This window comes from Plectropomus leopardus, chromosome 19 (assembly GCF_026936395.1).
Source record: "Plectropomus leopardus strain MGB_pleo_1.0 chromosome 19, ASM2693639v1, whole genome shotgun sequence".
NCBI lineage: Eukaryota > Metazoa > Chordata > Actinopteri > Perciformes > Serranidae > Plectropomus > Plectropomus leopardus.
The window spans coordinates 7,399,789-7,423,206 of NC_142194.1; the positions used below are offsets into that span (position 1 = coordinate 7,399,789).

At 40.9% G+C, this 23,418-nt stretch overlaps 1 protein-coding gene and 1 long non-coding RNA gene across 9 annotated transcripts in view; one reads left to right on the plus strand and one right to left on the minus strand.

Moving 5' to 3' along the window:
- The window catches only part of sdk2b (sidekick cell adhesion molecule 2b), a 378,479-nt gene that overhangs the window by 221,951 nt on the left and 133,110 nt on the right, over positions 1 to 23,418 (minus strand). The window lies entirely within an intron of this gene.
- Positions 4,400 to 22,255, plus strand: LOC121959285 (uncharacterized). Of its 2 annotated transcripts, XR_006106891.2 has the most exons (5): positions 4,400 to 4,604; positions 5,041 to 5,128; positions 15,490 to 15,566; positions 16,266 to 16,459; positions 16,553 to 22,255. It is a non-coding gene; the product is annotated as an uncharacterized LOC121959285 (long non-coding RNA). The 2 variants fall into 2 exon arrangements; XR_015775061.1 differs by lacking the exon at positions 15,490 to 15,566 and having other exon boundaries at positions 4,402 to 4,604.

Sequence of the window (23,418 nt, forward strand, 5' to 3'; positions counted from 1 at the left end):
GTTTTCTCTTGCCCTGGATTTTCTCCTGTTTTATTTCATAGCATTGCATCAATTTATATTTCCTTGTTTTATACATTACTGCACCGCATTGTGTTTGCCTGTAATTATATTACAGTGCATTGCGTGTCACTGTGTCACGTTTTGATGCGTCGTGTAGTTCCACCGTGCCTTGAAAGCTGCATAATCTCCATGTTTTTGTTGTCTAGCACCGCGGCGTGTTTCATTACATATCATTGCATTGTATGGTCACCAAGCAGGTGTACAAAAGCCTGCAGGATTACACTCATCCTCAGAGGAGGTGCCAGAAGTGGGCCTCCAGGACACAGGGCTTTGGGCTAATCTGGTTATACAACAACACTATTGTTTGTCACAGAGTCGTTTAAGTGCTGCTAGCTTCGAGAGGTATTAGTGACATCATCGCAAGCTGTCCAGCGCTCGCGGGATTACAATACAGCTCGTTTATACTGCTGAAAGCAAATAAACACCGGCTTAATGTTGTGTAATGTGAAAAGAGTAAATACATAAAGCAAATTAGATGGATAAAAGATAGGTAGCCCACATGCAACACGACATCCTGTTCACACATATATCCCTCAGACGTACACACACATACAGCTCCATCCCACCAGTCGCTAATTAATTGGATGAAAAAGCAAGGCATATTGATTTTCCAATGACACAGACTCAGGGCTTCAAGATCACAGTGCATGCAGGACTGTGCGAGTGTGTGTGCATGTGTACTCAGCTTGTTTGTGTGTGCACAGTGGTGTGTACAGTATGAGTGTCTTATCTGGGCCAGCCACCCTTCATGTCCATGTTTGGGCTCTTGGAACAGCAGGCCTCTTTGGCGCAGTGGGTGTCATAAAATGACCCCCCTCAAACACAAACGGGTTTAAGGAATGATAATATCCCGTCTACACGTTACACAAAGCAGATCGTTCCACTTAAAGGGGTGAAGTGGCGGGGAGGTCTAGCCAGGGAGGTATTTTAATGAGATTCCATGACGTTTTCTTTTTTGTTAAAAAAAAAAAAAAATCTGGCTCTCTTTTATAGTTCTTTGGCAAACAAGTGATGTGGGTTCAAGTAAAAATGTGCCCAGGAAATCAGAGTCAGGTGTGATAGGTGGTGCAGAAGTTTGGCGATGCAGTGACGCCTTGCAGACCACAAAGCTTACGCCTCCTACATCTTAAAAGTTCCTGAAGTTTAACTCTGACATATAGATTGTTTAAAAGAAGTGGAAGTAGCCACCATCATGTCACCCACTGGTTTGTGGCAGCTTGTTCTCATTTTAATTGAATAACGCCACATTCATTTTGGTGGAAGATAACGACATCAAAAGCCAACCTTTGACGGCAGTATGATACACCTCTGGGCAGTGACAATTTATAATCCAGTTAATAAAAGAGGTTTTTCAAGGATTGTGAAACACTGCAACCGCAAGAGGTCCTTGAGCATAAAGTCATGCATGTGCACGCAAAATATTACGCTGAATGGTTCAGTAGTTTGCTGTCACCTGGCAGATATAAGAAAATGTACTTCATGAAAAAAAATGAACAGCTGACTTCGTAGAGTGTCTTTTAGTACAAGTGAACCCTAAACAAGACATTTCATGCAACCAAAATGTTAACTTTCATGAACTGAAATCGCACTTTAAATGGCTCAAAGTTCAAAGTTGAGAGCTCCAGCAACACGCAAAAACAGGTTCACGGCTATTTAAAGGCACACACTGACAGGTAGCCATAATCTAAAGGACCAGAACTTACAAAATGAACATCACGCTGGGTTGAAAAATACTTAAAACTAGAAATCGAGACCAAACACTCATTAAGAAAAGGTATACAGAAGTTTCTTCTATGGCCTACAAAGACACTTCTTTTGCAACTGTTGGACGTTACAAAGAATAGAGGCACCTCCACACTGTCTTTGCTTTTCAAACTAAGAGTCTACATCCGTTTCTTTCATACAGTCTGGGCTCAGAAAGCAGAGAAGAAATTGATTTTTCCTGTACGAACAAACCAACTGACTGTGGCGTTGTTGGTTTCTTTTAACCATAAAGGTGATCTTTCTGTAACTTTAACCCTATGAAACCTGAAAGGACATCGCTTTTGTGTTGCATTCAGATGCCTTTCACATGCATTAACAACCTTTGAAATCTGAGGTCTGATTTCTTTTAAAAACTTGGATGAACATGAAACAAGCAGCTTGGCAGGAGATGCCCCACAAATTGTGAGAAATAAGAAAAAAGGTGGCAAGAGAATGAACTGAAAACTAATTTTAAAAGAGTAAGACAATAAATACAGACTCAGTGATCATAAACTGGTTGCAATAAGAGAGAAGAGCTAGAAAGATAAAAGTAATCTGTACCCATTGTGAAATATAAAAAGTTGAAACCGAAATTCATTTTACTGCCAAATGTACAAAATATGATGAAATTAAAGTTGGATATTTTTAAAAGTTTTTCCAAAACCTTCTTGTCTTTTTCACCCTCCCAGAACGAAGACTCATTTGATACTTTGAGAGGAAGGCAGTTCTGCAGTACAGAGTTAGACACAAGTTAGACACTACTTCAAATTTCAAATTCCTTGTATGTGTAAATGTACTTGGCAATAAATCTTATTCAGAATCTGATTATTTATTATTTGTATTTTCTAGTTATTTAATAATGACTATTACTGTTATCTACTATTTATCTTGGTCATCTTGATTAACGTGTAATGTAGTTACTAGAAAATTCATCTTATTAACTACTGTTTATATTTTATTGATAAATTATTGAGTATTTTTCAAAATGTTTATATTTATATACTATGCATACTGTAAATATGCATAGGTTTGTTTGTGTTACATGTAATGCTTTAGCAATTTTTTTTTTTGCTATGGTGATGCCAATAAAGTTTGAACTGAATTGAAAGATTGAGAAATTGTTAGAAGTTAATAATCATTAAATCTGCTCAGGTTGGGGGTTAATTAAAAAAATTCATTTACACAAACTTAACCACACTTTAACCATGAAGGTAGCGGATTAGAAACTGCTCAGTGGACGTTGGTATCGACTAATGTACCACGTTGTCATGGATATACGGATCTTGCACCAGGATTACAGGAAACTGCACATTTAAATTTTATGTTGCCGCACATTTTTCCCTCTGAGGAAGTGGGTTATGTGTGGAAAAAGGGAACATGTCCAGTACAAACAGAACCAACGTGGCGGTAAATACACGATTTTGTACAGTGGTATCTGGCTGCAGTCCAATCTGGGTCAAAAACTAAAACTTTGCCAGGCTAAGCAGAACGCTCTGGATGAAAGGCTTCCTCTTACTCTATTCTGTGTGAAACATAAAGAGATGTATGTTAGAGTAGGAATGTGTGTGTGTGTGTGTGTGTTTAGGTATGTATAGCATATATTTGCCGGCGGGTATGTGAGTGAGTCTCCAGAGAAGTGGCATGAGGTTAAGAGGGAAAAAAACGTGATAAAGGACAGGGAGGTAGTGAGAGGAAGAAAGAAAGCTGTGGCTGGCTGTGAGACACAAAGCCCTTAATTACACTGTACAGGCTTCACAGGAATAGCAGTCCGCCTGGCTGTAATGGGATCCAGATGAGGGAATTAAACCATTTCCTGGCAAAATGGCTTCAAGATGGGGGACAACGCTACTGTCTTGACTTCTAATAGAGCCGGTGGGAATTTCCGAACTTCAGATTGGGAGGGGGGCTGCGACACAGTGGGGCGTACGGTGTCCGATTATTTCCTATAAAGTATACACGTGTTTATGTAGTCTACATGATTATACCTCCAAGAGCTAATTTTTCAAACCAGTTAGAAAGTAGTTAGAAAAAAGTCAGTTTTTCCAAGTAAATTTAGCTTGTTTTCTCTAGAATTAAGATACACAAATTTAGTAAAATGTTATAATGTTACAACAGTGTATTAGGGCCATTGAATGTTAATTCATTCATTCATTCATTTGGAACATCTTTTGTAAAAAATAAATAAATAAAAAAAGTACAAAATTAATCCGGTCTTTGTATTCTCTGTGCATTGAGTACTTTGATTGGCGATTAAACTCTATAGGAAACAGTAATGTCATCGCTAAAATAAGACAACAAACACAGTAAGAACGGAATCAAACATTTTCTCACATTTGCATTTTTTTGTATAGCCTACTTATTTCCGAATCATTTTTAAAAACACTACGACATGTAAAAGTGAATTCTTGTGGTGGTATTTTGATAAAAGGCGAGTTGTTTAAGTTACTAACAACAAACTTCTGGCAAGTTCCATCTGACAAAGTCCTGCACACTGCACATGAACTAAAGGTTCAAATTTCTCACTGACGACACCGCATCATGCTGTTGACAGTTCTGCACTGAAGCTCGAGCGTTTTCGCCTGATACCAGCAGCCGGCCCAGCGCCGTTTCTTATTAAGGCTACGACCGAGCACCAGAAGTACGCCCCTCAACAATGTGATATGGACAGAATGATGTAACAGCAGAAACGTGATTTTTGATGGATATGAGACTTTGATCTCGGAAAACAAAGCGTGCGAGATGACACAAGTGACCACTGAAAAGAGAGCGCGAGTGAGAAGAAAGAGAAAGAGCAATATCTGGTGAGTGTTGTGTTCGGATTGCAATATCAAAGAAAGCCTCACACAGCTCCATTGTTTTCTTTACCGCCGCCAACTCCCACCGCCTCTCTCACTGTTTTATTGAATCAAATTTTCCACAAGCCCTTTCTTTAAACCTGTACCTATATCCTCCTCTAGCTTTTTCTTTTTCTCCCGTCTTTTCTCGCTTTCTTATTGTCCATTTTGCTAGGTGACATTTCCTGTGCAGATGCTACCGACGTACTGTTCTCTTTTTCTGATGAATAACTCTTTAAAGAAAGAGATTTTTCTCCTGTGCAGAACTTTTACTTTCTTCTCTATCTCCTAGTTTTGTGTGAGTGATGAGAATAAATGTTGGGACTGAAGGGAGAGGAGAAACACACACACCGGGGACTATTTTATCTACGAAGTTTCCGACTCTTTTCCTTTCTCTTTTCAGGTAGAGGTACAGCTTCTCCCTCGGCATCTTGTTCTGGCTTTTGTTATCCACTGATCTCTCCAGCAATGGTCTCATGATGACGTTACAGGTAAGCGTATAGCTTTTAAAAGCTGACAGATCGGGGAAGAACCCTAAATGTTTGTGACGCAACATCTTGGATGTTTAGGGTTGATTGAAATGAAAAGATAACAACAGATACAGATGTTCATATGGGTAAGTACTCTTGTAAGGGGGGTTTAACCCTTTGAAACCTGGAGCGACATCACTTCAGTGCTCCCTTCAGAAGCCTTTCACACGTATTAAACCCTTGAACCCAGGGAGGATTGGGGTGATTTCTTTAAAAAAAAAAAAGCATGGGAAAATGTAATAAGACACTTGGTCAGATACAGTCATGGAAAAAATTATTAGACCACCCTTGTTTTCTTCAATTTCTTGTTAATTTTAATGCCTGGCTCAACTAAAGGTGCATTTGTTTGGACAATTATAATGATAACAACAAAACTAGCTCATGAGAGTTTAATTTAAGAACTAAGAACTATTCATTTTCCATGGTTTTCTTGATAATAACCAAAATTACTTAAATTCTTACATCAATAGCTATGGCATTGCACCGCCAAAAACACTACTTTCAAGCATTCCATGTTTTCTTTTCTGTTTGCTTTAAACACATGATACACACAAGAGTTAATACTTGATTGCATAACCATTGTTTTTGATGACTGCAGACATGCGTCTTGGCATGCTCTCCACCAGCTTCTGACATTGTTCTGCTGTCACAGCAGCCCATTCCTGTTGGACAAATTCAAACAAATTTTCTTTGTTTTTGGGCTTGTGGTTCTCCATTTTGAGTTTGATGATTTTCCACAGGTTTTCAATTGGATTAAGATCTGGTGATTGAGCAGGCCAAGGCATGGTGCGAATGTTGTGGTTCTCCATCCAGGCTTTAACTGACCTTGCCGTGTGGCAAGGGGCATTGTCTTGTTGGAAAATCCAGTCATTCGAGGCAGGAAAGAGTTTTCCAGCTGATGGAAGAAGACTGTTTTCAAGGGTAGTCCTGTACATGACCTGGTTCATTCGGCCTTCACACAATTGCATTTGCCCTGTTCCACTCAGACTGAAACAACCCCAGATCATGACTGATCCACCCCCATGTTTTACTGTAGGGGCAAGACAGTCTGGGTTGTAAGCTTCTCCAGGCTTCCTCCTAACCAGTAAGTTGGCTGGAGTGGGCATCAATTCAAAATTGGATTCATCACTGAAGAGAACCTTAGCCCAATCATCAACAGTCCAATCCTTGTGGTCTCGAGCAAAGAGTAACCGGGCCTTCCTCTGCCTTTCATTGATGAAGGGCTTCTTGTGTGCTCTGTGTGACTTCAAACCAGCTTCAACAAGTCGGTTTCGAACTGTCCTTGCGGAACAAGTCACATTTCTCGACAGTGCCCACTCATTTTTAAGGTCCCTGGAGGTCTGACGACGATTCCTGACACAGGAACGGATGAGTGCACGGTCATCTCGTGGGGTAGAAAGACGTTTCCTGCCACGGCCAGGTAGCAATTTGGTAGTGCCATGTTCAGCTTGTTTTTTTGTTGTAATGAACGGCTGTCTTGGAGATCTTCAGTTTTTCGCTACCTGTCTCTCCAATTTGCCAATTTCCAGCAGTGCCAAGATGGCTGCCTTTGTGGCTTCACATAATTCTTTTGTTTTAGGCATTATGTGAGAGCTGACAACTTCTGAGTTGTGCTACGGCTTGAATGTAAGCAGGAAACCACTCTAGGCCTTTGCATGTGCAGTGCTGCTTGTGACATGAAATGGCCTCTTATATACCCTGGGAATCAATTAAGCTTAAGAATGTCAAATAGGACATAAAGTATTATGTGACCAGCTGCATTTTTTGTTGTGTTCATTGTATTATACGTTTAGTGGTACCAGATATTAGAATGAACAAGAAATTGAAGAAAACAAGGGTGGTCTAATAATTTTTTCCATGACTGTATGTTCCACAAATTGAAAAAAAAAAAAATAGTAGATTAAAAAAAATATTTTTAAAAAGCTAGGGGTAAAGAATCCAGTAAAAACAACTATATTTATAATTATCATAATTACATATTTATGTTATAGATTTTTTTTGCCTTGTTTGTTATTATTAGTTTTACCTTTTTCTTTGTTTCTTCTTTTTTCTCTATTATTTTATTACTTTTATTTATTACTTTTTTATTACTTTTTTTTTTTTTTTTACTAATTTCATGCAAAATTTTCTTTTTTCCTTGCTCATTGCCTCTTTCCATGTTTGTGAAAGAAGTCAAGCCAATTTGCTCAGGTTTGAAAGGGTTAACCAAGTAAAACCTGGGCATATTAGCTTGTACAAGAAAAGTACCTGAAAATTTAACAAAAGAAAAAAAAGAAAACAAAAGAAAATCCCTAACAAACCTTTAAAAAAACAATTTTCTAAATCTACTAATTTCTTGCAATTTGTTGGACACTTCTTGCCAAGATGCTCAATGCCTTTTGTCCCCATGTTTTCCAAAGAAATCAAATGCTCAGTATTCAGAGGTTTAAATACTTGAGAAAGGCACCTAAGTGCAGCACAAGAAAAGTGTTGTTGATCCAGATTTCAAAGGGTTATATATGAACGAGTCCGAGACAGACTGTGACACAGACAAAGTGTACAAGAAAATACTGCATTCAGAGCACCATGGAGAAAAAGAAAGAGCAAGGGCAATGACAGAAAAGTATAGAGAGAAAGAACGAGGGTGGGAGGTATTAGAAGCAGAGTCCAACTCTCTGGAGGGGGCAGCGGCATTAAATAAGTGATAAATATTCAACAGAAGGCAAGCAGGCACTCAGGAGACACCTTGACAGCCCAAACAAATACTTAGTGAGCGCACTCTAGCAACCATACCAACATGTACCAGAATACTCAGCAGTCCCCAGTCGATTTTACTGACAGCAGACAACACAGGCAGAATGGGGCTAGGGGAAGACGCAGGTGATGAAAAATAAGGATGCGGTGGTCCGCAGGGGAGGAGGAGGTGGAGAAAGCAGGCGCAACATTGGGGATGAATTGTTTGTACAGACTGACAATTTTTAGTATTTTCCTCCTTTTGCCCCCTACCTTCATTTCTCTCTTTCCTCAAATCTGTGCCAATCTCTCCTCAATTCGTCCTCCGTACCTCTGAAAAGTTCCAGAAATCATACCTGACCCTTCCCGCAACCTTCTCCTGAGGGGCCATCCATCAGCTGCTGGACCCCAGACCGATTGGGGGAGGAGAAAGGGACGGATAAAGAGCTGGAAGGAGGGATAGAGGCGGATGGAGGAGAGAGTTTTGCGGGTTAGGTCTGGAGGTCAGAGCAGTAAGGCCAGCGGGGAGAGCGGGCTGTCTGTACCAGGGGAAATGAAGTAATATGTTGGAGTCAGGTGAAAAATGGCCGTGTCGCTCCGCTGGGACGGCTTTTCCGCGTCGCTCGGCTAACCAAGAGGTGAGAGGGGCTTTTACTTTTTTCAAGGTACTGAGCAGCATACACGCTTAGACATATGCTGCAACATGGTGCGACCATGTCCAAATGCATTTTCGGAGACATGAATGTTGATAGAGTGCAGGTGCATGGGAGAGAAGCTCCACAGATTTCCTCGCAAAAAGAGAAGACAGACAATCACACACACTTTTTTACAGATAAAGAGCCTTTTTACACCTGGTATTAACATGGGTTTCATTAATATGAACATAAATGGACAGCCGAGACACATCGCCTTTCAAACTTTTGTCTATTATGCGTCTCCAGCTGACTACTTGTGTTCAAATTTTGTTATTGCCTACACAACTAATGCAACAAGGTGGTACCGCCCAAATTTTCAAAGCCCCATTAGTCTGAAAAGTGTCCCTTGGAACTGAAAGTCAATTTCTATGACAGCTCGTTAGCCCCAAAACAAACTCCCATTGCTCCAAAGTACCATTTCTCCAACCTAATTACCAAAAGAAATGTTTCCATTGTATATTTCTGTCGACCATGGACATGTTACATTTCTCAGCAACATTGCGGTGAATGTGTGGTTAGATATAGGCACAAAAAACACTTGGATATGATTGCCAAATGATCATGTTTTGGCTTGAAACACCCATGTTTGGTGGCACAAAAAGCAGGGATGAATTACTGAAACAGTCTGAAACATTACGAAGAAACAGACATTTTTTTAACTAATTGGGCTTCGGCATTTTGGACTGTCAGAACAATTGCATGTCATTTGCTCCCCCTAGCGAGCAAAGGAAGAACATGCCCTACCCTCCCTACGATTGGCTACTAACTCTTCGCTGGTTGGATTGGTTAGGATTAGGATAAGAATGTGTGAATGTAAGAATGAACCTGCCATGTATTTTGCAAAGTAAATGGGACAACTATCCCTGTTCCACTACTGCAGAAAAAACATGTGCATTAACACCTTTCACTCAGCACGTCTGCGTTGGTGAGACTACAAGACAACCCTCTCTGGAAATCACGTCCAATTCAAGCCTTCAATCACAGTCATGGTTTTATCAAACTTGAGAGACAGAGAGAGCAGAAAAGAGACAATTGGAGAGAAATTGATATTACAGGCAGCCTTAAAGACACACTGCACACTGCCTGCTCAGACCAAACGGCAACTATGTCGGTGAGCAGAGTAGAGCATTTAGCAGGTGAAGGTTGAGTTGAGCTCAAGGAGAGTGAATAGACTAAAAATATCCAGGTGACCACAAACATGACTCCATATGATGATAATGTTCCTCTAACTGCTGGATGTGTAAATAGGCGACTGCTAGCCTGTAATATTAGCTTGTCAATGCTGTGTTCACAATAGGTATGTCACTTTCGGTTAACGGTGCTTTCGTTAGCTTAACACTCACAAACCCTTTGAAACCTGAGAAAATTGATCTGGTTCCTTTATATTGCCAATAAATTACCGAAACATGACCTGAAAATTTGCAAGAGGAAAGAAAAATAAAAAACAATCAAACAAGGAAATTACCTGCCCCTAAAGAAGCACTAAAAAAATAAAAATAAATGATCTATGGCATAATGTTAAATACATAATTATAATACTTAAAATTATAAATGTGGTTTACAGTATTTTTTTCTACATTTCTTTTTAAAAAAATTCTCATAATTTACTCTCTCTTTTTTCCTCTTTTTTAGGGCTTTTTTCTTGTAATATTTTGCTAATTTCTTACAATTTGCTTGCTAAGTTTTTTGCCATGTTTTCAAAATAATAATTGACAAACATGCGAAACTGGTCAAAAATAATCTTGGTGACTGACCCTTAGAAACTAGAGAAAACTGGCTTCTTTCAAAAACACGGGAAGACGGTACTGAACAACAACAGAAGAAATAACCCAAAAATTATTTGAGATTTTTTGGGGGAAAAAAATAAAGTAAAAAAAAAATTAAAAAAATTCTAAATATTGTTGGGGGTTTTATTGGGAGGGGTTTTGTTTAACAATAATTCTCTAAATTTAGCAATATCTTGCGATTTGTGGAACATTTCATTCCATCTTTTCCCCCAAATTACACCAATTTGAGTTCAAAGGTTTAAATAATTGTGAAAGGAATCTGAGACACACATGGCACAAGAAAAATGATTTTGTTCCAGGTTTTCAAAGGGTTTACAGTCAACAGTAAATTTCAGCTTCATCCAAGTGGCAATAAAAACACTAATACAGGTAATAATTATATAAAGAATGACTATAGGTTGAGACAAAGCACAGAAGTGGTTATAATCTACCATCTAACACCACAACGACTGTGAGCCAAGTTTCTCTTCTTCATGCCAGAGGCTAAAAAATAAAAAATAAAAATAATGTCGGTCAACACGTACACATCCCTGGTTCTGACCACTGAAACGATTTCTTTCCCCCTCTCTGCTCACAGACCTTTTCTTTGGTCCCAAAAAGGCACATTAACATTTGGAACACATCCACACATCATCCATTAACCACCCAACCTCCTCTCCCTCATCACACTTTCCTCCTTCCCAAATCATTAATAGTATGTAAATCCCATCATCATCATCACTCGCCGTGTCTTTCAACAGATGTTGACAGGCTCCACATTTTATAGGTCAGCAGCAGCAGAACGCCAGAGCTGGTTAAAAAGGGTGAGCTCAAAGGCCGACTGGAAGACGGCAGTGACAGAGAGGGAGAGAGATGAGACGGCAAACGCAGGAGCAGGGAGGGGTGACCGGCTTCCTCTGATGTCACCGGCTCCCCATAGAGTCCGGACTCTTTGCTGGTTTTCTCGCCGTGTCTTTTTCACAAATTGTACGTCAGTGACAGTGACAGCAACGGCAAGCAACACATTCGTCATACTGTTCGCAGCCTGCTTTTAGAAGTCCTTTGAGAACGGCTCTGCTGGAGTGCGGCGAGGGAGACTCGCACTTCTGGCTGCCCAGCAACTAAAGCAGGGAGAGAGGCAGCAAAAGACTGGACGGACGGACAGTCAAGTCTCGTCTTGATAGAAAACGAAAAAAATTGGGACAGGACGGAATAATCAGAAAGAAAACGAAAGCAGTAATGAATTTTTTGAACATTTTCATGGGGGAAACCTGCCTGGAACTACACTCTTAGAAAAAAGGTGATAACCAGAAACATATATAGGCTTGTTCCCCCAGGAGAACCTTTCTTGCTTTCCTGTAGAACATTTTATTAAGGTTCCAACAGAAACCCTTTAAGAGGGATTTACCTAGAACCCAACATAAAGGGTAATACCTAGAACCATCCATGAGAGTTTTCAACCAAAACCCCCTATAAGAGAACCCAGAGAACCCTTCCCCCGGTGGACTCTAAGGAGAATCCATTTTTTATTCCAAGTGTTTCATCTAGAACCCACCCTGAGGATTCTACCGAGAACCAATTCATATTCCAAATGTTTTATCTAGAACCTGGACAGTGGATTCTATTGAGAACCTGTTTATAATTCATGGGTTTCATCTAGAACTCAACCAGTTAGTTCTATTGAGAGCCAATTTGTTTACCAAGGGTTTTATCTGGAACCCATCCAGGGAGTTATATCAAGAACCTTTTATTATTACAAGGATTTCATCTAAAACCTAGAAATCCAGGTCTACTGAAAAACCTTTTATATTCCTTCATCAAGAACCTACCCAAGGGTTTCTACCGAGAACCCTTTGATATACAAATAGAACCTACCCAGGGGATTCTACTGAGAATCCTTTCATCCAAGGGTTGAATCTAGAACCCAGTAGTAATTGACTACGTTACCCATAGACCGCTCTTCCACTAACCATGGTTTTGGTTCTTAATGTAACTTTTAGACTTACAAAGAACCCTTGAAGAACCCTTTCTTAAAAACAAGGTTCTTCGGAAGCAAATGGCTCTGGGTAGAACCTCCACCCTTCAGGATGAACCCTTTTGGAGCCTTTATTTCTAAGAGTGTAGCAGCTCCCCCAGTCTGCTGGTTTCAGGGCAGAAGTCTGATATCTTTGAAATCATGCAGCCTTTCAACCATGGCTCCTCTGAGTTTGGGCCCCGAGCTCCCTCACTGTCAGAGCCGAAATCTTGCAGCCGTTTAAAGTCCTCCAGAACACTCTGTACGGTTGCGAAGCCCGCCGACAAGAGGAAATGTACTAACTAAAAAATGCACTTAAAAAAACTCTTAGATGGTGTTTTGAATAAGTTGTTGCTCATGAACTTACTTTGCCTTGAGAATAAACTCGTGAATGGGACGGAAATGAATTCAGGACTATACCCGCATCATTGGATGTACTCTATTTTTCTCGGCAGCGGCATTACAAAAGGAAATATAAATTAGAAAATTTCAAAAGATTGACAAGTTAGATAGACTGCTTTTCTTGTAAGAAGAGTTTCATTGTTGTCTGATTTGTTTTGTTTTTCCATTTCGGCACAATTTACACTTCGATTCAAAGAGAATCTTATTTCCTTTGCTTTATCTTGAGGAATAAAAAAGCTTTAATACATTTTTGGGAAATGGACTGAACGAAAACAGAGGCGTTTCATAGGCAAGTGTGTGTTTCAGCAATAACTGATGGGCTCAATTAATGTCAGCGCGTGTGCATAGATCAGAGACAAAACTACCTGACTAATGGTGCCGAGTTTCATTCTGACCCACTGATGACTCATTTTTACCCAAGTGAATACAGCCATTAGCTGTTGGATCATTTCGTCCTGTAATAACATGGTTTTTGATAAGTTGAGGTGCCAGGCCTCGGCCCTCTTATCATATCATATTATTATGTTTTGTTACTACTATCACACGTGTACACAAGGGCGGACAAGATGGAGATGGAGAGACAGAAAAGGGAGCCGCGGAGAGAAAGAGGTGTCCCCATTAAGTGCAAATCAATCACACACAGGAAGCAATTCAGCCGGGCACAGGTAGGGAGGAAATTAGAGAAAAGCCGGCGAGCCACACACACACAAACGCGAGTGCACAACAAGGCTGACAGGAAATTGGACGGTCAGGAAGTGGTGCTGAGCACTGGGCGGAGATTGTTGTGTCATGGGAGTTTTCCTCGATTCTGTCTGTCTCTTTAAATAGCCACAAGAAATTGGTTTCTACTGGTAACATTATTTCGCAGTGATTGGTCCACATGTGACCGAAGACCCAACTGTACCTCCAATCTTTGTTTCCTTTTTCTTTTCCTCAACCTGACAGCTGGCATTGTCTGCTGAAGCACATTTGTTGCTTTGTTAATCAATTGTTCTTGTGTTTTTTTGGGTTCATTTGAACCAGGGTGTCTGTAGGGATGGACCCAAATATTCTACTATTTGGATATTTGCTCATTGGGCGTTGAGTAGATGTTACATTTTGGGATTCAGATAATGTTTTGGTTTTGTTTGATTGTTTAAATATCAAAATTGGTAAAATTGCCATGAAAAAGTGGTTAAAGTATGCCAGCACATACACTGGGCTAAGACTCCTCAGATCAGTACTGTGCTTTGTTCATTAGCTTTTAGTTTTTTTACACCAAATCAATGGAACAACTAACAAGATGTATTAATATTACAAAGGTACGTGTCTGTAGATCATTTTAAGTATATGCTAGATCAAACAGTTACTGTACAGTGCTCCTGTTTTGGTTAATTCACAGAAATGATTGTTACTTATTGTTTTTATTGTCATTATTTTTAGTGGGGATTTTTGTGTGTTTTTTTTAACCATTTCTTGGACTTCTTTCACATTGTCTTTAGATGTGACAGGGTGTCACACTTCAGTCTTTTAAAAGTATTTTCAAAACATTCTAGTGTATGGTTGGCATTAATCACTTATGATGCGACAGAGTTTTATAATTGCATGAATACACATTATACTTTAGTTAACAACAAACATTAAACATTATGATGAAGCATCCATTATTATAAATGCATCAATATGCACCTCACTTTACTTAAAACTTGCAATGATGATTTATAATTCATCGTAAGTCATATCTATAATGTTTTATGACAGTCAATAGTGCACCAGTAAGCATTATGTGTGTTTATGAGTGTTGTTATAAAGCTTTTTTAATACATTATAATTCACCATGAATTCCCTCATAATGCATTATAGATGTGGTCTTCATAGAAGGTGTTACCAAATTTTCACATCGTCTTAGTTCGCAGTGCTATTAGCATTTCTCAACTGACTGACAGTTTCCAAATGTCCCTCCCTCAATAAAACATTAATTATTACTTGTTTATGTGGTAAAACAAACAGATGTTATCGACATTGCAAAAAGTCAGCAATTCATCCAAAGTCATAATATATAAGTTATCTTATTTTACTGAACTACAAGACACCAACAAGCATAAATCAAGCTTCCTGAATATTGAGTTATGTATGCAGTCTGTGACTTTGTCCATCGGGTACGAGTTGTACCGACCCCGACACCCCTGGAGCCAGCCTCCTGCCAGGAACCTCAACCTCTAACCTTCAGGGCTCATCACTAAATGCTGACCAATCACTGCGCGGACTGACACCCCGCTGACTGAGCTGATTATGACTGAGAGTCTGAACCCCGGCCCGCAGACACACACACACACACACACGCTGTGGTGAAATGTGGTTACACGGTCAGGTGTTGAGGTTATCAGCTGTAACTGTTACCACTGTGGGCCTGTCTATGTGCATTAAACCCAAGTGAGGTGTCTGCTTTTGTGTTCGTCTGAGATCAGGTCCATTTCTGTGCTTGTTAAATGCCAGGTTGTGGTTGGAGGGCATAAATATTTCAGCATCTGGTGGTAAGATAATCACTCTGATTAAATGGTCGACATCGTACAAGGCTGGATGGACCAAGAGAAGATAACTGGAAGTGAAGTGGAGAAGGAGTAAGAGGAGATGAAGTGAGGAGGGAAAAAAACTACAGTTTACTGCTGTGAAGGCAGAAATGAGAAAATGTGAACATGTGGAAGGATTTTTTAAAAATGTGCGTATTTATTCTGTCGTTTTCTGGTTGTGCAGGTCCAGGCCGGTGTACCAGCTTAAACCGCTTTAATTTATGCAAATCGGCTGAACTGGCATCCATCATCAACATTCTGGTAAAAGGAAGCTTACATCAGCAACCTCTGCTAATGGCATCATGGCGCAACTTGTATTGCAGTGGTAATAAGCAATATGAAAACATCATAATACTGTTTATATTTGGACTAATAGAGCCACTCTGACAGGCTATGAACACCACAGAGTAGCTTGAAAGTTAAGAACGCTCACTCTGCAACAAAATCTGGAGAACAATCTCAGTCGACTAAGGGATCAGATTGTTGATTCAAATCTATGACTTTCAAGAATGCACAAGAGCTTTTACTTACATTCATTAGATGCAAAACGATATGAGTCAGCTGCAACTGACAGAGCCAGAGTCCCCTCTGACTGATGATTTAGTGCAGTGTGGATCTATGAGCTTACTTGACGCCTGATCAAACACCCCGGGCAATCACCAGATGTTTGTAGAAAATGTCAGAGGAGGTCAAATATATTCTTATCATCCTGGATAAAAATGTGTTGAAAAAGTAAACTTTCTTTGGAAAGTTGGACAAGGTTCATGCACCTTTTCCAAGAAAAGGTTTAGTTGCATGTAACATCACTTCTACATGTGGTTGGAAATGCCACCTGTCAGTTAAAGTGCAAATAAAAAGGGCAAAATGAGATATCTGATAGATATTTGCATTCTGTAAGACACAAGTTGAGTAAGAACTCTGCTGTGTTTTTCTCATTTTTCTCTCACCTCTGATGTTCAGGTTGGCTTGGGGGAAGAAAAGCTTTGACTTTCAGCCTCTGGCACCGACAGGCGGGTTAAGCCCAGCTGTAGCTGTGACTAGATGTGCAGCGTAAATACCCACTATTGCAGAAAGCCTTTGCAGGATGATGAATTTCAAATTGCCCTGGGGATGTTGCACTACATCGGTCACGGGCAAGACCCTAGGTGTATCTGGTGAGTGTACGTAGCAGGATACATTGTAATTACGACTTGCAAATTAGCTTTGAAATTAATCTTCTTTATCTCTATCTGTCCTGCATTTACCAGAGTCATCGCACAAGAGCATTTTGAGGATGCCATCTATCATCAAAACCATAGACCAGTAATCTCCTCTCAGCCTGAGCAATCGACTCTGAGACTTTGCACTAACAGGCAAACCACAAGAGACCACTCTCATTACACCGATTTCCCTCTTTCATTTTATTCTTAATTCATTTTCTGCCTCTTATCGACTTGATTAAAGATAAGAGCAGGTTGATTAATTATTAATAGCTTCAATCTCTTCTTTTAGGTTCAACCATACAACTTTTTTTTTCCATTCTCACCCTCCTTGCTCACCTCGTCTCTGATATCTTTCACCGCAGAAAGAATGCAAATACACGGACACACTCTCCGCACACACAATTTAATTAGGAGCCAATTACAGAAACTCTTTCTTGCTTTTCTTTTTACCTCCCTGCCCTCCTAAGTGTCTAAATCAAGGTGTGAAACACTGAAAACAAGGCAGAGGGAAGGAAAACAGAATTGGTTAAATTGATTGTCTGTCTCGTCTGACAGCACTCAGTCAGATAAGCTAATAATTCTGTGCTGAGGAGGATCTTACTCGTGCAGGATTCTCGGCATGCACAACTGGCTCAATCAGACTGAATGTGATCCTGTAAGCCAGAAGTGGGACTTTTCCACTGAGATCCAGTTACTAAAATGTTTTAAGACTATGCTTCAATCTATTCTTCAACCATACTAGTTTAACCATACTAAAACAATTTCATTTGATTTTCACTCTCCTTGCTCACTTTGTCTCTAATTTCTTTTGTCTGCAAATACATGGACACACTCTCCCACACACACGTTTTAGAACATTGCAGAGAAAAGTTTCAGTGGTGTGAACTGACAACATGTTCTCCTCCCAAGTCATCAGATACCGCAGCTTTGTCTGTGGGCTTTTTCGTCTACATGTTATGCTCTAGCTTTCTTTCTGCGTCTGTTGCTGATGCTGCAACCAACATCGAGACATCAAGAAAAGCACCTGGTTATGTTGAGGCAACAAAAGCACATGGCAACCAATGCCGTAATGTCAACAAAAGGACATCATTAGGTTTAGGCAACGTAGACATGGGTGCTTAGGTTTAAAAAAAATGTTTTTTCCTTTAGGGACCTGTCAGCTCCAATTATCACCTTCATACCGGCAGCGTTTCAACCTAACACTGTCCAGCAGCGTATCATACAGCCTTAACAGATAACACGGCCATGTTCAACTGATGCCCCAAGTCCACATATCATACTGCCGGGCAGGTGCTGTTCGGCTGACAGGCTGAGTATTATAGCACTACAAAAGGTTCCTTCTAGTCACGATAAATCTGACACCACCTGGCGACACATCATACCAAAGCAAAGGTGGCTTAAGTTAAATCAAATCTTAAATCGCTGCAAAAGCGGCGGCATTTTACCACTTTGGAATGAGAACAGGCAGGCACTGGCCGTCTCATTCTGACGCAGGCTGGCTGATAGTGTCACCTGCAACTCAGCTGGTTAAATCTCCAGCTTCTGGTTTTAGAACGTCACTTGTTTCAACAGTTAATCGCCTTGTAGTAAAGTCCACTGACAAGTCAGTAAACTGTCCACGCATGGCGTGTTCACTTGCTGTGGCTTTTTCTGATAACAGCCCTCTATCCCCGCCAAGCCTGTCTCATTTACAGCTGTTCACGGGTTTGCAAGGTCTCCTTCCTCACGGTGTGTCGCTGTTTAACTGTGTGTCGCTGCTGCTGCAGCTTGCTACATGTGTACATATGTCACAAACACATTGCTCTGGCCGGTTTGCTTATGTTTTCACCGTTTCATCACTAAAATGCAACTGTAGCAATTGTCTCAGTATCCCCATTCATATTTTGAGTTGCTATAAATTCTATCCAGTTACAAAATACGCCTGAAGAGCTGTAAGTAAGAACTGATGAAAAGAGAAATGTCACTGTGGAGGTCATCACTGTCTTGTGTAGTCACTTTGGTGTAAACTGGCAGGTTTTTACAACGTTGCAGACCGCCATGTGCACAGACACACTCTCCACACACACAGTTTCATGAAGAGGCAATTACAGAAATATTTTGTTGCTATTCTTTTCATTGCCCCCCTAAGTGTTCCATCCGGGGTGTGAAACACAGAAAACGAGACAGAGGGAAGGAAATTGGTTAAATTGATTGTCTGTCTTTTGCAGCAGCAATCAATCAAGTAGGTTAATAATTCTGTGCTGAAGAAGATCTTAGTCATGCAGCAATTTCAGCATGCACCATTGGCTCAACTACCAGACTGAATGTGATACTGTAAGCCAGCAGTGGGATGTTTCTACTGGGATCCAGGTGCTAATATGTCTAAGAGTGTGTTTGTGTGTTGAGAATGAGCCATCCTGTACACAGGTGCAAGGATTTATGAGCTTCCAGGCTCTTAAGTTTCTGAAGTGACTTAATACCTACAAAAACATTTACTGTGCATGCATGGGGGAAAAAAAAACACATCGAGTGCCTGCTTTAAGTCATATTTTACAGCAGGATTCAAATACACAAACAACACACATGCTACAAAATCCCCGAGGAACTACAACCTGGTACGGCAGCTTTCTTTTCTTCCCACACACCTCCTGCTATTACGCTCCCACCTGCTGCCACCACCCTAAGAACAAGAAATCCATTCCCTTTTCACGTGTCACTCCCCTGCCTTTCATACCCATGCGAGAATCAGAGTGTGCGCGGCATTGAAAGTGAAATAGAGAATTAGAAAAATACTCCCTTGCAGCCAGCCACGGAGTAAATAGACATAAAATTAGCATAAAAGTGCTCATAAGGAGGGAAGAAAAAGCACAGATTATGCATTTCTCTTACAGAGAGAGAGAGAACAACTGGCTCACTTTCACATGATAAGGAACACTGGCATGAGGCTGAGTTAAAAGTGTAATTGGAGAAAAAGACAAAGCTCGTCAATATGAGCATGTCACTGAAATCTTAAGCTGAGCAAAAAAAGGGAAACGCAGCACTTCTGTGCTCGTATCACACACCGGGATGATGACAAGAAACTCATGTGGGTGCTCCTGGGAATCTGCAGAAGTTGTAGTGGGAAGAGATGAAGCACTCTGGCGTCAAAGGTTTACCAAAAACCTGATGGTTTCCAGCCGTGCTGCGCTCTCACCGGGAGACCCAGACTCAATTATGCCACCCACAACAATAGAAGCCTTGACAGTATGCAATAACGGAGTAAAACATAAACAAGTTATTGTCTTTCTACGAGAGGGCTGGTCTTCTAAGGTGCATAAAAAAGGCCAAAAAGATGTATTATATCCTTAGGTGAAATGTTTTAGTCTGGCTCATTCTTAACCCACAGTCTGCATTACCCTTCTGATGCAATAAGAAAGACAGAAAAACAACACGGGGGCAAAGGGATTGTAATGCAATCCCACGAAGGCCGTGCATCTCGCTGAAACGTCAGAAAAAGCCTCCGCCTCCTCCCTTCGGCAAATATGCACACTCCACAATCCATCTCGCTCACTCGGCCGCCCCGGAGGATATAATCTCTGGTATATGGGAAAAACCCTATACATAATAAACATCCACAGGAGCTTCTTTGTTTGCAGTTGGGGCCTTTGGACTTTCTGACAGAATGCTTGCAGAAGTGCGTGCACCGCAGCACATGCTGGGCATACTGCGTGCTCTCTGCTTTGTTGCTGTGGTGATGAGAGTGGTGAAAAGAAAGGAAATGGAGGAGGGGGGGGGGTAAAGGTGTGATGTAGCAATTCATCTCTGCATGAATCAATCATAGGACGAACACCACGCAGAGAGAGTGTTGACTAATTGTGTGTGCTGTGTGTAGAGTTTGAAGTTACTGCAGCGAATTCTGATTCTACCACCACAATAGCTCGAAGCTAAGCAGAGCCAGAGCTTCATCTGTGCCGGATCCTGCTGGAACAAGATCCAGGAACTCTTGGTTTTTAACTGCCTGTGCTTCAATACTTATTTGCACAGCTCCAGTACCTCGTTTTTCGGTATCAAAATTTGTAAAGGGCTGTCAGCATTATTGCATTAACAGCAATGCTATTAAGGTCCATAATTAACAAGTTAATTTTTGTTTATCGCATTAATCACCGGCTGATGTGACCAGGCCGTACCGGACTGAGTTTTAAAGCAACGATGATGATATTGGTATGATATAAAACAGGAATACCTGAGGAATCCAGTGGCACACCTTGTATTTCTTACTTCTTAGTAATCGGGCGACATAATGCTCCAAATCTAGGCTTAATTTCGGCGATGGAAAAATGGCATGGTCATTTTATAGGGCTCCCTTGACTTTTAACCTCCAGAAACGATCCATGAACAATATGATTTAGCATAGCCCTGGAACTTGATGCCTCTTTTGGTAGGCTTAGATTTAGGCAAGAGGAGTGAAACTGGTAATGGTAAGAATATCAGGGTAAGCCAATCAGAGGCAGAGTAGGGCGGGTCATGCTGTTGCAGTAGTAGGAAGTTACAACGATGTCATTCTTTATAATACATAGTAATCTACTTTTGTTTGGGAGGATGTGTAGCACATTTTGGATAAATGACCCCTCAGAGAAATGAGTGTCTGTTGTCCGGACAACGGGCTATTGCGCAAATGGACTTTCAGTCCTTTGGGACATTTTGTAATATATTGGGGCTTCAGAATTACAGGCCGTTGCTACAATGGTGTGACACCAGCACAGCAGCACCTACGTATTGTCTGGACACCAAACACTGTGGTTTTGATGTGTTCTGTGCATGTGATCCGTGACTTTTCTCCTCCTCCCGACCCGCTGGATTAGCAGCCTCTCTGTTCCAGCACCTCTTGATTTACAAATTAAAAACTGTGCATATCACTTGTAAAGGTGCAACCACGAGAATTAAACTTGACTAAGTGGAATTATAAATGTAAAAAACTACACTGCACTTCACATTGAGAGCCATCCCATTACACAACTTGAAACAGTGCATCCTACGCAACAGAGTGGAAAATTAGAATGCTCTATATTGGGAACCTCAACCCTAAAGTGGTAAATCGGATGCTGCCACATGCTGCTGGGTTTTCTCCACATATCACTGTGCGTGTCATTGAAAGTGAAGGCAGGCCCTCGGCATGAAAAGAAGAATTACAGCACTCTGCCTTTAATAGACTCTGCTGGTGAATATGCTAACAGTTACACCTCTACGTTGCCCTACCACTGAGACAGCGGCTATGACAGGCATGAAATGTCACCACTGAGACAAACAAAGCCAGAGAGACAAAGTCAGTGAAGGAGGGGACGGCGACACTCGGTACAAAGTTACTACAGGAAGAATTGCATCTAGGCTACAATGTGAATAAAGCAGTGACACAACTTACAGCCCTTGGACCAAATCTGGCTCCCAATTGCATGGCGAGTCGTATCCCAACCATTTTCTAATTCACAATAATTAAGTGATTTACACTGTTTTTCACATTTTTCACAGTTTTTCACATTGTTTGGAACTTTGAGTACATAATGTGCCAGAGTGCATAAGACATAATCAAAATAGAGATTGTTTATCAAAAAGTGCATTTGGAGGATTCCCTACAGCCCCAACGGAGGCCCCATCTAAGCCCTTAAAGTCCTAAAATCCTAGAAACTTCCTAAAATCCTAGAAACGTTCAAAAATGCAGACACATTCTAACATTTTTGAAACTACATTAAATCCTAAGAAACGTCCTAAAATCCTAGAAACATGTATAGGGCTGCTGCGACTGGCCCCTGGCCTCCTGTTATTTTGCAAAAGTGGCCCCCAAGCAAAGCCAGTTGAGTCTCCCTGGTGTAGAGAAAGCTGCTCTTGAGGTATTCTTTAGTGACTGATATTGCACCTGGAACAAAAACACGGCACAAAAAGACACAGAGAGGTGAGACTCCCACAAAGAAACAGATGGATCAGACCAACAGAGCAACAAAAGGTCCAGGACCCGACATCCCTTCTATCTAATTTGACCCTGGCAAACAGCAGGCAGGCTGAAAGGAACTGAAAACATTGCGATGACTGAGAAAAGTGGACACAGCTTGAAATCACAAAACCCCATAGTCACTCACATTAACCACTGCGAGCACTCTGGGTAAAATAGTATTGTCTGAGAGGCACTTTTCTGTAGGAGATGTCTCCTGTCTTCTGAATTAAAACAAAAAAAAGACAAGCAAGGGAAAGTTGATGACAATGGACAATATGCCGCTCTTTCGACTTAATAAAAAGTTAAAGAGGGGGAGTGAATTATACATGACTATATGGGAAGACATCAGCCTGCACATCCATAAAATTGTCAGCTGTGTATTAACGATTCCCTTTGTTGAACTCTGTCATGGCAGACGCCACCCCTCTGCCTGTCTGTATTCAAACACACTCATGCAAAAGGTTATCGGCTCTCCTTCATTTACCATTCTCCAAAAATAAGCTTGACAAAAAGGATACAGGAACTAAAGCACTTCGGCGAAGCACTCCAGCAGTGATACCGATTGCATGAAGTCAAATATTTATATTGCTTCTTCTAGCAGAGCTGTATGTCGGTGAACTATAAATTCCAGGAGAACATGCTACCAGACAGTTTAGAAGGTTATTAATATTTACTCTGCATATATGACATCTTGCTCTGTGACCTTTAACAGAACCGTGATCGTGAGACACAATGCTCTGTTAGCAAGGGCGTCATCTTCTCGCTCTGACTTTCCATCTTCCTGCTTCCAATTTTCCAGTTGTTATTCACATGTAGTCACTTCTGCTGCATTAAATGTGCTATAAGCTCCAAGAGAGCACACAGAGGGGACAAGGGGACACTAGGGTTCGCTCAGAGACCCAGGGCTTGTGTATGTGTGAAAACAGCAGCCCGGTCTGGGAGGACGACATAGCCACAGAGGCAATTA